Source organism: Quercus suber, unplaced genomic scaffold, assembly GCF_002906115.3.
Source record: "Quercus suber isolate HL8 unplaced genomic scaffold, Cork oak 2.0 scaffold_3B, whole genome shotgun sequence".
Taxonomy (NCBI): Eukaryota; Viridiplantae; Streptophyta; class Magnoliopsida; order Fagales; family Fagaceae; genus Quercus; species Quercus suber.
Genome location: NW_027071805.1, coordinates 2,671,326 through 2,685,967, shown reverse-complemented (window position 1 = coordinate 2,685,967; position 14,642 = coordinate 2,671,326).

The following is a 14,642-nucleotide window of genomic DNA, read 5'->3' as shown; positions in this document are numbered from 1 at the left end:
TAATCCTATAAGATGGACAAAATACACCCGAACCCTCTAAAATAACCAAAATAGGGGTTTGCGGTATTTTGGATGCTTCAAGGGTATTTTCTTCAAATTAAATTTTTTAAGAGTATTTCAGTCATTTTGTAGGTTTCGAGGGAATATCACTAATTTTTTAGGTTTTAGGGGTGTTTCATTAATTTTTAGATTTTGGGACTATTTCAGTAATTTCTAGGTTTTGGGGATATTTCAGTTATTCTTTAGGTTTCGGGAGTATTTTAGTCACTTTTTAGATTTGGGGGTATTTTGGTCATTTTTTTGTTTAAGGAGTATTTTGGTCATTGTTTAGTTTTAGGGGGGATTTTGGTCATTTTTTAGGTTTAAGGGGCATTTTTGTCATTTTATAGGTTTCGGGGTATTTTAGTCAATTTTTAGCTTCCGGGGATATTTTGGTGATTTTTTAGATTTATGGGTTATTTTGGTCATATTTAGGTTTTGGGGGTATTTCAATCAATTTTTAGGTTTCTAAGGTATTTTTGAATAATTTTTAGGTTTTAAGGGTATTTTGATCATTTTTTAAGTTTATGGGGTATTTTGGTCATTTTTTAGTTTTAGGGGGGTATTTTGGTCAATTTTTAGGTTTTGGGGTTATTTTGGTCATTTTTTAGGTTTGGGGGGGGGGTATTTTGGTCTTTAGGTTTTGGGAGTATTTCAATCATTTTTTAGGTTTAGGGGGTGTTTTGGTGATTTTTAGGTTTCGAGTGTATTTTGGTCATTTTCTAGGTTTATGGGGTACTTTAGTCATTTTTTACGTTTTTGGGGTATTTTAGTTATTTTTATGTTTAGGGGTATTTTGGTCAATTTTTAGGTTTTGGGGTATTTCAATCATTCTTTAGGTTTCAAGGGTCTTTTGGTAATTTTTTAGGTTTAGGAGGGGGGGAATTCCATCATTTTTTAGGTTTAGGGGGTATTTTGGTCAATTTTTAGGTTCCAAGGGAATTTTGGTCATTTTTTAGGGCTATTTTGGTAATTTTTAGGTTTAGGAGGTATTTTGGTCCTTTTTTTTTTAGGGTTTTAGGAGTATTTTGGTAATTTTAGTGGTTTTAGGGTATTTTAGACTTTGGTAATTTGTAGAAATAATACTTTGATCATAATTGGGATTGGGTTTAATTGAGTTAATACCATTTAACCCAATTAATAACTGGGTGAGTTTGAGTCTCATTTAAGTGGATGGACAAATGGGTTTGAGTTGATTTTGCCGCCTTACTAATGAGGGATCCAATTTTCACATGTTACATAGATTTGAAGATGAAAAGTCCTTCACTCTCTCTCTCTCTCTCTCTCTCTCTCTCTCTCTCTCTCTCTCTCTCTCTCTCAATTATCTATATTACTGTGCATGTGCATATCTATTGGCTATTATGAGATCAACTTTTACCAATTCACTTCCATAGGATCAAAACATATTTGGAAGTGAAAGCTGACTAACAGATGAAAAATATCTGGTCAATTGCTTTAAGATATTCTCTTGATGTCTGATCATCATAAATAACTTTAATTGCACATATTTCCCACTTCTACTACTATAGATGCTGTAGGGACCGGGTTTGAGCACTTTTATTATTGAGAGAGTGAACTTAAGCCCAGCTAGCCCAGTACAATGAATTTATAGAGAGCGGGTTCAAGAACTAGGCCCTAACAAGCGGACAACGCCTAATGTGGCATTCACCTCCATCGAAGGCTGGCAGACCAAGATTACCCTCCAAGGTATGCCCTCGGAACCGGTCCGAGGAGCTTGACAGTGGTCTCTCCCTTTCTCCCCGAGGATCGTCCAGGGAAAAAAGCCCCTTTTAGCTGATCTGTTTCTTCCCTTTATATAGCCGTTTTTTCACAACCTCTCTCTTCCATTTGTTGATCATCCATACCCCTCTCTTTTGACTGGCCGTCCCATTAGCCGCTTTACCAGCGCTTGTGTGAGTTGCAACAACCAAGGCTGCCCTGTCCTAAGGTCACATCTCCATTAGTGCGGCCAGGGGGTTAGGTGAGCGCATTTAGTGTAGAGGTGACAGCTTATCCTAGCTTACTCCTCCGCTTAGTGTTGGTCTCTGTTAAGGACATATTTTGTGTAGTTGGCTAATCCTTTGACAAAACGCACTTTACGTGTAATTGGGTAGATTTAGGATGTGTTTAATACTTCAAGAAACCTTGTTTCAAGTTTAAGTATTAAAGCCATGCAAGTCTATCCGAGAATTAAGTGAAAAAGTGCTGAAATTTAAATCTCGATAGCTGCTCAACACCTCCTCAACACCTGGTTATTTGTTGAGCTCTTTAGCTAATTCTTATCACAATCTCAATAGCTTCTCAATAGCTGGTCGATCGATCGAGAAAGCTTCTGTCCCCTCGACACCTTCTTGATACCTTCTCGATAGCTATATCTGTTGAGATTCATTAAACCTCGACACCTGCTTGACACTTCCTCGATAGCTGCTATCTGTCGAGTTTACAGAAATTTAGATTTCTATTTTTGGGCCAGGCTTATGTATTTGAGTAGGGTTTCTTTTCTCACAACCCTAGACCTATATAAGGCTTATTTTAGAGGCCGTCACATAAGAGAATACAAGGAGAACATATGCAAAAGGTGACCGATACCTTATTCTCTCTGAAAGAAGCTACTGCGTCTTTGCGCCTTAGGGTTTTGTAACCAAGTGCTTCTTAATCTTCATTGTTGATGAAGTGAAGAACTTTGCAGCCAACATTCTTCTTCCTTAAGTTGGTGAGTGAGTCACGTACTAGGATTCATGCAAAGGGGTTAGTCACGTATTGAGATCCGTGCAACATCAAAGGGTGGCGTTCATATATTGAAGAGTTAAGAGGTTCTGAAGCGGTAGAAGGTTTCTGCTGTGAGTTCATCTATGAGGATTGTAGAGTCTAGGGATAACGTTTTTGTACTAGATCTGAAACTTCTCTTTACCATAGTGGATTGCTTTTCGGGAAGGTTTCCCCTAGGTTTTTTACTGTGAAACTGGTTAGTTTCATTGGTTTTCCTGGGTCATCATATCTTGTCTTACTTATTTTTTCCGCTGCATGATTTTGACATGATATTGATGTTTGTTTGTTTTAACAAGTTTTATTAATAATAAATCTAATTAACAACTTGGGTTTCAAATGTGTTAATTCTATGAACCGAGGTCTAAATTTCCAAACAAGTGGTATAAGAGCAGGTTCACTCTGATTGGATTAATTTCCTGAGTGTGATCCTTGACCCCCGTTGTCATGGATCGTGGACAATCTCTTTTGATTCCTCCTTTATTTGATGGTACTAATTATGCATACTGGAAAGTTCGTATGAAAGTGTTTTTGCAAGCTCTAGGTAAACAGGTATGGCAAGCTGTTGAAGTTGGCTGGATTAAGCCAAAAGAATCGCTGGTGGATTGGGATGATACAACAATCATTACGGAAAATTTCAATAGTAGGGCTTTGAATGTTTTGTTCTGTGGGGTGACTAATGAGGAATTCAAGAAAATATCATCCACGGAAGTTGCCAAGAAAGCATAGACCATTCTTAAGACCACCTATGAAGGTACCAAGGCAGTAAAGACTGTGAAGTTTCAACAACTCACTAGTAGTTTTGAAGAAATAAAGATGAAGGAGGATGAGACCTTTGATGAGTTTTATGCCAAACTCAAGGATATTGTGAATTCTGCTTTCAACCTTGGAGAATTTATAGCAGAATCCAAAATTGTTAGAAAAATCCTTAGGTCCTTATCTGAAAGATTCCATGCCAAGATCACTGCCATTGAAGAAGCAAAGGACATTGATCAAATTCCTTTAACTGAGCTTGTAAGGAACCTTCAAACCTATGAGATGAGATTAGGCTCATTGGGAAAAGGTGGAAAGAATAAAAAGTTGGCTCTTAAAGGTATAGAGGAAGAGACTAAGGACTCTGAAGATGAAGATCAAAGTGAAGATGAGAATGAGGATCTAACCTTCATAATTAATAAGATTATCAAGCTTCTTCAGTTTAGGAAAAAGGATAAGGGAAAACCTCTTAGGAAACCTAAATCCTCTAAGAAGGGCAAGAATGAGAAACCCCTCATCAAATGCCATGAGTGCAAAGGTTTTGGTCATATGAGGATAGAGTGTCCAAACTACCTCATGAAGGAAAAGACCAAGAAGTCAGAAGATAAAGGGTTGGTTGCTACTTGGAGTGACATTGAGGATGACTCTTCTGATGAGTTTGTGGATGAATGTCGTCACGTTATGGCCTTTGCTGCCTTACCGATAAGGTGATTGTGGAGAGTGCTAGTGATAGTGAGGATTCTTCTGATGATGAAGTACCCAAGAAGATGACTATTCAAGAAGCCTATGATAAGCTATGCACTGAATTTATAAAATCTGAGAAGACTTCTCATCTTGGTAGAAAAGAGCTTAATGAGGTAAAAACTGAAAAAGCTAATATGTTAGTCCAACTGGATGAGACTACAAGGTTAGTTGAGACTCTTGTTGTGGAGAACGCCTCATTAGAAGAGAAGGTCAAGAATCTTGAGGTTGAGCTTAGTCAAGTTAAAACTTAAGTAGAGAGGATGTCTAGTGCAAAGCTTGATGAGGTCTTGAGTGCTCAAAAGCCTAGTTCTGATAAGACTAGCTTAGGATATGCTGTTTCCTCCAGCCCCTCACCTTCCACGGCTTCTGGATCAAGGACTGTCTTTGTGCCACAATTAGAGAAAGGTGATAAAGGTATAAAATTCAAAACTGATCTGTCTAATTCTAAATCCTTTATTAGACCTCATGTTTGTCACCATTATGGTGCTTCTGGACATATTCGTCCTAATTGCTTTAAGTTGTATCTTCATAAGCAATTGTCCAAATGGTTACAGGTTTCCTCTAAAGGACCTACACCTTTGTTTGGAGAGTTATTAAAAGTCTTGAGCTTTTTAACTAAATTTCAAGAGAATTTTAATTCTTCTATGTCCTTTAGTAGATATACTAGGACACAAACCTTTTCATCTTCACGGCCAAAGACTCGTACTGTGTGGGTGAAAAAAGAGCCTAAGACTTAATTGTTTTTTTTTTTGTTTATCCTCTGCTTTAATTTTGTCTATCTAAAGTAGGACTCTATTTGCTTGATTTCTTATTTGCTTTTGATATCATGCTTTCATGCATCTGCATTTTTCTATCATTCCTTCATGCATATGCATCCTTCTTTCATGCTCTCATATTGTCTGTTTTTGTTTGGTTGTTTAGTTTTTTATTTAGTTTTGTTTTTAAAATAAAAATAAAATGGAAAAGTCAGAAAAATACAAAAACAGTTTGTGTTTTGTGTACTTTGGTACTTGTGTACCTTGGATAGCCATTGAAACAAAGTTTCTAAACTTTGTATCGTTTGTTGCTTAGATGAGCATCTCTATGCACAACTAAGCAAGTGAGTTTTATGGCTCTTGTTTGTGATGAGTAAGATTAAGTTATCTCTTAAAACTTAACACTCATATCATTCTTTTTGACGGGTAGGACTAGAAAATCCTAAGAGAAAGGCATAAATAACCATCTCACCACTGTTGCCCGCCAATCATTATATGACACCTGTATGCTTCGACGCAAAAGTGCAGTGTCAAAGACATTCGTATGCTTCGGTATAGCAAAAGTGTGATGTCAAATGCTTAACATCTTGGGTATTTCTTTTCTCTCTTTTTATGCCCATGTATGATATGCTAAAAATAACATAAAATATGCAAAGAAAATAAAAAGTAAAAAGATCAAAAATGTTTTAAATATGGTTGCAAGTGTGTATTCTAGGAGATGTGAGAGTTATACGATGTACCTCGAAGGTGATAGTCCCCATTAAACAGTTATGATTGTGTGTGAGTTAAAGTTATTTTCTCATATCTCAAATCGTCATAACATGTATACACATATGCAATCTTGCGATATTTTTCACACACAACATGCAATATTCTTTGCTACTTTTGATACATGAGCAGGTACAATGTGATTTGGCCATCACAAGTGTTTACATATGCTAATGTATACTCACTAAACTGTCTTGATTTGTTTTTGAAATATAAAATTAGCTAGACTTGTTTAATGTGTACGTGTGTTTTGAGATCTATGTGTTTAACATTTTTCTTGTTGAGAGATGCGTTTTTTTTTTCATGTTTTGCATCCTTCTTTTATCTTGTCATCCATAGCATCTTATTTTATTACATTCATGCATTTTTATAGTTTCTTTGTGCCCCCTTGATCATCTTTGATCATCTTTATGTCTCTTGGGTGAAGCTTTCTAACTTCTTGTATCATTTGTCAATCATGACAAAAAGGGGGAGAAATTGTGGAGACTTTGTGGTTTCTTTTGATTTCTACATGTTAGGGGGAGAAATACCTTCCTTTGTAAGGGGGAGATGTGTTTCATCTTGTTAGGGGGAGTGCTTACTTCCTTGTTCTTGTACCTTGGGTCTTGTGACCATTATTTACATACATTGACCTTATCTTCTTTATATATTGATGTATGTTTTCTTCACCTACCTTTACATTTGTTGTTTCTTTTCTATCTTCATACACATGTTTCTTTACTTGTATGCAATCTATTATTTCTATTTCACACTAAGATACCTTGATGAGTTTTGGTTTAAAGTGTTTCAGAAATACAGGTTGTCAAAGTCTACTTACCATAAACTCTTTTCTTGTAAAGTTTTTCAAGGGTTTATGATAGGATAGGTTTTATTGTATTCAACAAGTGAATATAAGTTGAGTGATTTATGACTTCTCTCATATGTTTATTTGTTTGTTGTGGTTTTTTTACGGATTGCCAAAGGGAGAGATTGTTAAGGACATATTTTGTGTAGTTGGCTAATCCTTTGACAAAACACAGTTTACTTGTAATTGGGTAGATCTAGAATGTGTTTAATACTTCAAGAAACCTTGTTTCAAGTTCAAGTGTTAAAGCCATGCAAGTCTGCCCAAGAATCAAGTGAGAAAGTGCTGAAATTTAAATCTCGATAGCTGCTCGACACCTCCTCGACACCTGGCTATCTGTCGAGCTCTTCAACTGATTCTTATCACAATCTCGATAGCTTCTCCATAGCTGGTCGATCGATCAAGAAAGCTTCTGTCCCCTCGACACCTTCTCGACACCTTCTCGATAGCTGTATCTGTTGAGATTCATTAAACCTCAACACCTGCTTGATACCTCTTCGATAGCTGCTATCTGTCGAGGTTACGGAAATTCAAATTTCTATTTTTGGGTCAGGCTTATGTATTTGAGTAGGGTTTCTTTTCTCACAACCCTAGATCTATATAAGGCTTACTTTAAAAGCCGTCACATAAGAGAATACAAGGAAAACATATGCAAAAGGTGACCGATACCGTATTCTCTATGAAAGAAGTTACTGCGTCTTTGCGCCTTAGGGTTTTGTAACCAAGTACTTCTTAATCTTCATTGTTGATGAAGTGAAGAACTTTGCAGCCAACATTCTTCTTCCTTAAGTTGGTGAGTGAGTTACGTACTGGGATTCGTACAAAGGAGTTAGTCACGTATTGGGATCCATGCAACATCAAAGGGTGGCGTTCATATATTGAAGAGTTCAAAAGTTCTGAAGCGGCAGAAGGTTTCTGCTGTGAGTTCATCTACGGGGATTGTAGAGTCTAGGGACAAAGTTTTTGTACTAGATCTAAAACTTCTCTTTACCATAGTAGATTACTTTTCGGGAAGGTTTCCCCCTAAGTTTTTTACTGTGAAACTGGTTAGTTTCATTGGTTTTCCTAGGTCATCATATCTTGTCTTATTTATTTTTTCCGCTGCATGATTTTGACATGATATTGATGTTTGTTTGTTTTAACAACTTTTATTAATAATAAATCTAATTAACAACTTGGGTTTAAAACATGTTAATTCTATCAACTAGGGTCTAAATCTCTAAACAGTCTCGGTTGGCCGAGGGCAGGGTCATCCTCGACAGTGTTCCTGGCAACTCAGACTTTCACACTTCATCCTCGGACGTTCCTTCCTCCTCGGCATGGGCCTTGGGCCGGATGTCAAGTGAGCCGAGGTTACCAAGTTCTCAGGCCCCACAATAGCCTCTCAAAATCCTACTGCCTGTATCCTCAGACGGGGAGGAGGGTTTTGATATCCTTAGGCCTTCGTCATGACTTGCCCAACCTCAGCCTACGTTAGCGTTGGAGTCTTTTCGCCTGCCCAATGCATGTTTCTAGCACCTTGATATACGGTGCGCACCTGCATTAAATGCTGGCGGCTCCATGCTCCCCACATCCAACGGTGTGATGGTAATCATTCGGTGGGGATTTCCTGCCTTTATGGGCGAGAAACTCCGCCCGGTTATCTTTAATTGAGGATATAAATACTTGTTTGAACTGCTTTGCCTCCTTATTTTGCATTCAAGAACTCTAGTGCACATACTCTGAATCTAGTCAAACCTCAACCCAATTAGCATCCCTTTCCAACATAAAAGGCCTGTTCGATGAGCTTTTCCTCATTTCTGTAAGTCCTCTTCTCTCTAGCTCAAACTTCTTCCATGACTCCTTTCCTTCCTTTGTGCTTTCTCGAGTCTTTTAGTCGTTGCTAAGGATGGGTAGATTTAAGAAATTAGTTGAGTCTGAAGAGGCGATGGTGAAATTTATCGTTGATTATAAGATACCCAGTAACGTGGGCCTGAGGTATTGCGAGGAAGGGGACTGGTATATTAGGAGGGAAGTTGGCGAGGTTGTGATTCCCATAATCGCCTTCTTAGAGGGGGGTATGAGAATCCCTATGGGCCCGGTGACAAGTGGCTACCTCAGGCATTTTCGATTAGCTCCCACCCAGTATGCCGTCAATGTGTTTAGGGTACTGGGTGCGTAGACGCCCTGAATGAGAAGATGGGGTGGAGGTTAACCCACCATGATGTGAACTAGTGCTATAACCTCCAGCTCCTGAAGGGCAAGTCGTACTACATGAAGACGAAGGATGATAGGGCTCGGCTTATCTAGTGCCTCCCTGAGTCCAGTAAGGGGTTAAATCAGGATTTTCTCATTGTGTCGGGGGAATGGCTTGATGGTCTCCACTGCCCGACGGTAGAGGGAGAGCCAAGTAGGATATTCAGAGTAAGAAAGGGACTAGCCCCTCCTTTTTTTTAAATTCGTTTTGTTTAGTTGATGATAGGAGCTTGTCTTTCTTTCTTCAGATTCGCATGCCTTCGAACATCATTTTAACTTGGTCAACAAGGTGGATTTGGAAGCTGTTCTTAGGGCGAAGATTTTCGTGAACGAGGGCGAAAATCAAGTTAGGGCTACTCACAAGATCCTTGGGTACGATCCGACCCATAAGTCGTTCCCAACCCCGAAGTACGTGATTAGGGCTCGTAATCCTCGGCTTCGACAAATCACTATGGTGAAGCACGGGTTCTCATTTTCTAAAGGATCTTCCATTCCAGAAGGTGTCCCATTGGCAGGTTCTTCCTCGTCCTATCAAGCTGCGGAGGTCGAGGGAGATAGTTTGGAAAATGAAGGAGAAGTAGTTGATCTGGGTTCATCCAAGGATAAATTTGGTGCATTCGGCCAAACCTATATGCCCGAGGATCCTTCTAGTGACTTGGGGGATCCCTATTTGCCTGAAGCAAATCTCCTGCCTCCAATGGCTAGCATTCGGGCCGAGATGGGTTCCAAGAGGCAACCCCGAACCAGTCTATTTGACTTGCTTGAGGGCAAGCCAGGGAAGGACACGCCGAGGGAGTCACAGCCCAAGCCTCCTCCACCCGCACCCAAGCTTCCTCCTCCCCTACTTAAGCCTTTGCCTGCGTAGGCTAAGTCGTCCTCCACTCCGACAATCTCAGACCCTCAGCTCAAGTCCACCGACTCGAAGAGGAAGAGGCCTTCCAAGGGCAAAGACCCTGTAGACGGGGGGAGATCTCGTTCCTTCCAAGAGGAAGATGAAGTCCGCCGACCTTCTAAGCAACTGAGGATCGGTGGTCAGAGTATGGGGAAAGAGGTTGTCCAGCGGTCCGAGCCCCAGGCCTGGCTGCCCGCAGCCATGCTTCACGGGAATCCTTTGATGGAAGATGCCACTCTCAGGGACTTTCGTGGGGGCGAGGGGGCTCGCGTAGCCAATGCCCTGGAGAGGTCCTTCCTTCTCCCTATCAACATGGTTGAGCTAAGAGGCATGAGAAGGCAAGAAGTTGCCCATAACCTTAAGAGGTACCTAGGCATGGTAAGATTTCTGAGACCTGTTCCCTTGTTTGAATTTTACTGCTCAGTCCTCAACTTACGGTGTACTTACTTTGGCTGGCAGGCTATCTAGGTCACTTTTAGGCTGGACGAGGAGGCCAACAGCCAGGGTAAAGCTCTGGGCTAGGAGCGCGACAAGTACTTGGATATTGCGAACACCTTTAAGAGATCTGAGGCCGATCTCAAGAAGGCAATAGAGGATTTGGAGGAGATGACAAGGGCCTAAGATAGAGCGGCATTTGACCTAGCCGGCGCTATAAAACAAGCCGAGGACCAGACAGGGCGCTTGCGGAATGTTGAGGGTCAACTGCAGGTTACCAAAGAGTATATTGCCGACCTAAAGCAAGAGTTGGCCAAGGTAGTGGGGGCGAGAGGTGCTACCGAGTATGCCAGGGATGAGGCCGTGAGGGCTAAAGAAGGGGCCGTGTTTGCGAGAATAGATGTTGAGCGCTCCCTAGAGCAAGCGGAGGAAGAGGCCTTTGCTGAGAAGGTGGCTAAGACCGAGGCTACCCTTAAGGCTCAAGTGCTTGAAGTGTGCAAGCGCTACTGCTCCCAGACTTGGAGTAAGGCTTTCAACCAAGCGGGGGTCGAGGCCTTGTCCGAGCTCAGGAGGGTCGACAGGGTGTATTACCCCCCTGCAATTCGAGAGCTTGTCCCCGTCGCTCTTGAGGCGGGCTTCGCCTTGCAAGCGACAGATGAAGGCTAGGCTAGTGCTGCCGAGGACTCAACTTTAGCTGATAAGCCTATTGAGGAGACCGAGCGCCACAGAACATTAAAGGGGGCAGGGACTGATAGCCAAGAAGCGCCCTAGGACGGTGAAGCCTTCTGCTAACTCCTAAGTTATGCTTGCTATCCCTCAGATCCCTCTTGTTGGGGAAGGGTCCTCTGAAGTAACCCCTCCGAGCTAGGGTCTTGAGGCACCAGTCGAAGCCCTCCGGAAGACTCCTCAAGACAAGCTGTCTACTGAGTTGGGGAATTAGGCCCTCTCGTCGGGCTATCCTATGTTGACTGCTGGGGCCATCCTAATCCCACTTTCTTTTCATTTTTGCTTTTTGTCCTAGTGACATTGTAACGAAACTATTTTTTGTGTAATATATCTAGTCGTTTGTTTTTAGTTCTTCGAATGATGCTTTCTTTCACTTGTCGTATTTTAATGCTTTGCTTAATATCTTGGTTCTATCCAATGCTTTTGTTCTCCTATAAGTAGCTAGTTTTCCCTTAGGTTTGAGTCCGAGGACCACGCAATACCTTGGTTCGGCCTAGCCCCTAGGTTTCCCTTGCAATGGTTAGTTTCCCCATAGGATTGAGTCTGAGGACCATGCAAGACCTCGGTTCTGTCTAACTCTTATGTCCTTCTGTAAGTAACTAGTTTCCCCATAGGCTTGGGTCCTTGGACCATGCAAGACTTTGGTTCAGTCTAATACCCAGGTATATTTGGGTGGTTAGTTTTTCCATAGGCTTGAGTTCAAGGACCATGCAAGGCCTTAGTTTTGTCTAACGCTTATGTTCTTCTGTAAGTAACTAGTTTCCCCATAGGCTTGGGTCCTTGGACCATGCAAGACTTTGGTTCAGTCTAGTACCCAAGTATATTTGGGTGGTTAGTTTTCCCATAAGCTTGAGTCCGAGGACCATGCAAAGCCTTGGTTCTGTTTAACGCTTATGTCCTTCTGTAAGTAACTAGTTTCCCCATAGGCTTGGGTCTTTGGACCATGCAAGACTTTGGTTCAGTCTAGTACCCAAGTATATTTAGGTGGTTAATTTTTTCATAGGTTTGAGTCCAAGGACCATGCAAGGCCTTGGTTCTGTCTAATGCTTATGTCCTTCTATAAGTAACTAGTTTCACCGAAGGTTTGGGTCTGAGGACCGTGGAAGACCTTGGTTCAGCCTAGTACCCAGGTGTTCTTCTGTAAGTAACTAGTTTCACCGAAGGTTTGGGTCCGAGGACCGTGGAAGACCTTGGTTCAGCCTAGTACCCAGGCATTCTTCTATAAGTAACTAGTTTCACAGAAGGTTTGGGTCCGAAGACCGTAGAAGACCTTGGTTCAGCCTAGTACCCAGGTGTTCTTCTGTAAGTAACTAGTTTCACCGAAGGTTTGGGTCTGAGGACCGTAGAAGACCTTGGTTCAGCCTAGTACCCAGGTGTTCTTCTGTAAGTAACTAGTTTCACCGACGGTTTGGATCCGAGGACTGTGGAAGACCTTGGTTCAGCCTAGTACCCAGGTTTTCTTCTGCTTGGAGTGAAGGAATTCGTCCCCCGCGCTTGGAAGTTTGTTTTTAGCATGATGACAGCCTTGGCCTTGCTTCGCCGGAAGTGGGCTATTCCTCAGACCAAATCCTTGACCCCGCGCTGCCCTGGACAGGGGTGGCTCAGATTTTTATCCTCGCGCATGACAGTAGCCTCTCCTTTGCCCCATGTTTCCGCCCTCCTCAATCACGAGGCGTCTTATGACTGTTTGAGTTCCGCACTTGACACTTCAATGTGCGAGGCATGCTCTCATTAATATCCTCGTGGATCAATGCAGATCCAGCGATTAATGTCGCTGATAATTCTTCTTTCGAATTTCGTGTAGACCAATTCCCACCAACCTTCGCCCTCTATATAGGGCTTTCCGGGGGAGTCGGCCCTCCATACCCTACGAACCCTCCAATTAAACAAGAAACATGGCCCTTCAGCCCTCTAAGCCCCTTCAATAACTTTGCCAGGATTGTGATCAGGGTTTGGAGGAATGGGATGACTTTGGATGAGGGTGAGGGCATGTATGCCAAAGGTCCTCCTCTTTCGATTGAGAGCCGTTGCAGTTGTAGTTCGTGTCAGACTTCTGGCGCGGCAAGGTTTGGGCGTCATCCTGATGGTGTCGTGCATGGCAGTCAGGAGGGAGGTCCATGAAGTACATGACGCCTTTCTCCAGTGTGCGCCCATGCCTGCCCTTCAAGTTGGCCGTGACTCGCGCCTGGCCTACTCGCCGGTGGAGGCTTGTATGATTACGTCATGTCCAATGCTCGGGTGTTACCACCTCCAATGGTTAATCACCATGGGGTTGGGAGAGCATCAAGGGAACGTCATGGGGAGGGGCCATTAGGCGCTCTTGCATCTGCTCCTCTCTTCGTGCCAGCACCATCCGCATTGGCCTGGGGGTTATTGGTAGCCTTGAAACGAGCCTGCCTCAGCCCTCCCTTCTAGGGTTAGCTTTAGAACAGGCCCGTCTGGGCCTCTGTTTGTAGAATTAGCTTTAAAACAAGCCTGTCTGAGCCTCTATTTGTATCATGTATTCATTTTTTGTTTAATAAAATGCTACAATGTTTATTCCCTTTTCTTTTTCTCTGAATCTTCTACTTTTCTGCAATGATTATTTCTTATGCAAGCGCATCATTGTTTGTTGTTCCTTCTTTCCCTTTTTTTTTTTTGATGGGATTCGAGATCGGTGTCGCCGGTGGTGACGAAGAACTGCCTAACCTCGCGCAAGCCCCCAATGGGGGAATCATTGACCGTTGCGCTTGCTAACGCACTAGTTCTTCCCACAGACGACACCAATTGTAGGGACCGGGTTTGAGCACTTCTACTGTTGAGAAAGTGGACTCAAGCCCAGCTAGCCCAGTATAATGAATTTGTAGAGAGCGGGTTCAAGAATTAGGCCCTAGCAAGTGGACAACACCCAATGTGGCATTCACCTCCATCGAAGGCTGGCAGACCAAGATTACCCTCCAAGGTATGCCCTTGGAACCGGTCCAAGGAGCTTGACAATGGTCTCTCCCTCTCTCCGCGAGGATCGTCCAGGGAAAAAAGCCCCCAATGGGGGAATCATTGACCGTTGCGCTTGCTAACACACTAGTTCTTCCCATAGACGGCGCCAATTGTAGGGACTGGGTTTGAGCACTTCTACTGTTGAGAGAGTGGACTCAAGCCCAGCTAGCCCAGTACAATGAATTTGTAGAGATGGGGTTCAAAAACTAGGCCCTAGCAAGCGGACAATGCCCAATGTGGCATTCACCTCCATCAAAGGCTGGCAGACCAAGATTACCCTCCAAGGTATGCCCTCAAAACCAGTCCGAGGAGCTTGACAGTGGTCTCTCCCTCTCTCCCTGAGGATCGTCCAGGGAAAAAAGCCCCCTTTAGCTGATCTGTTTTTTCCCCTTATATAGCCCTTTTTTTACAACCTCTCTCTTCCACTTGTTGATCATCCATGCCCCTCTCTTCTGACTGCCCGTCCCATCAGCTGCTTTACCAGCACTTATGTGAGTTGCAGCAACCAAGCCTGCCCTGTCCTGAGGTCACATCTCCATTAATGCGGCTAGGGGGTTAGGTGAGCGCATTTAGTGTGGAGGTGACAGCTTATCTTAGACTTACTCCTCCGCTTAGTGTTGGTCTCAGTTGGCCAAGGGCAGGGTCATCCTCGGCAGTGTTCCTGGCAACTTAGACTTTCACACTTCATCCTCGGACGTTCCTTCCTCCT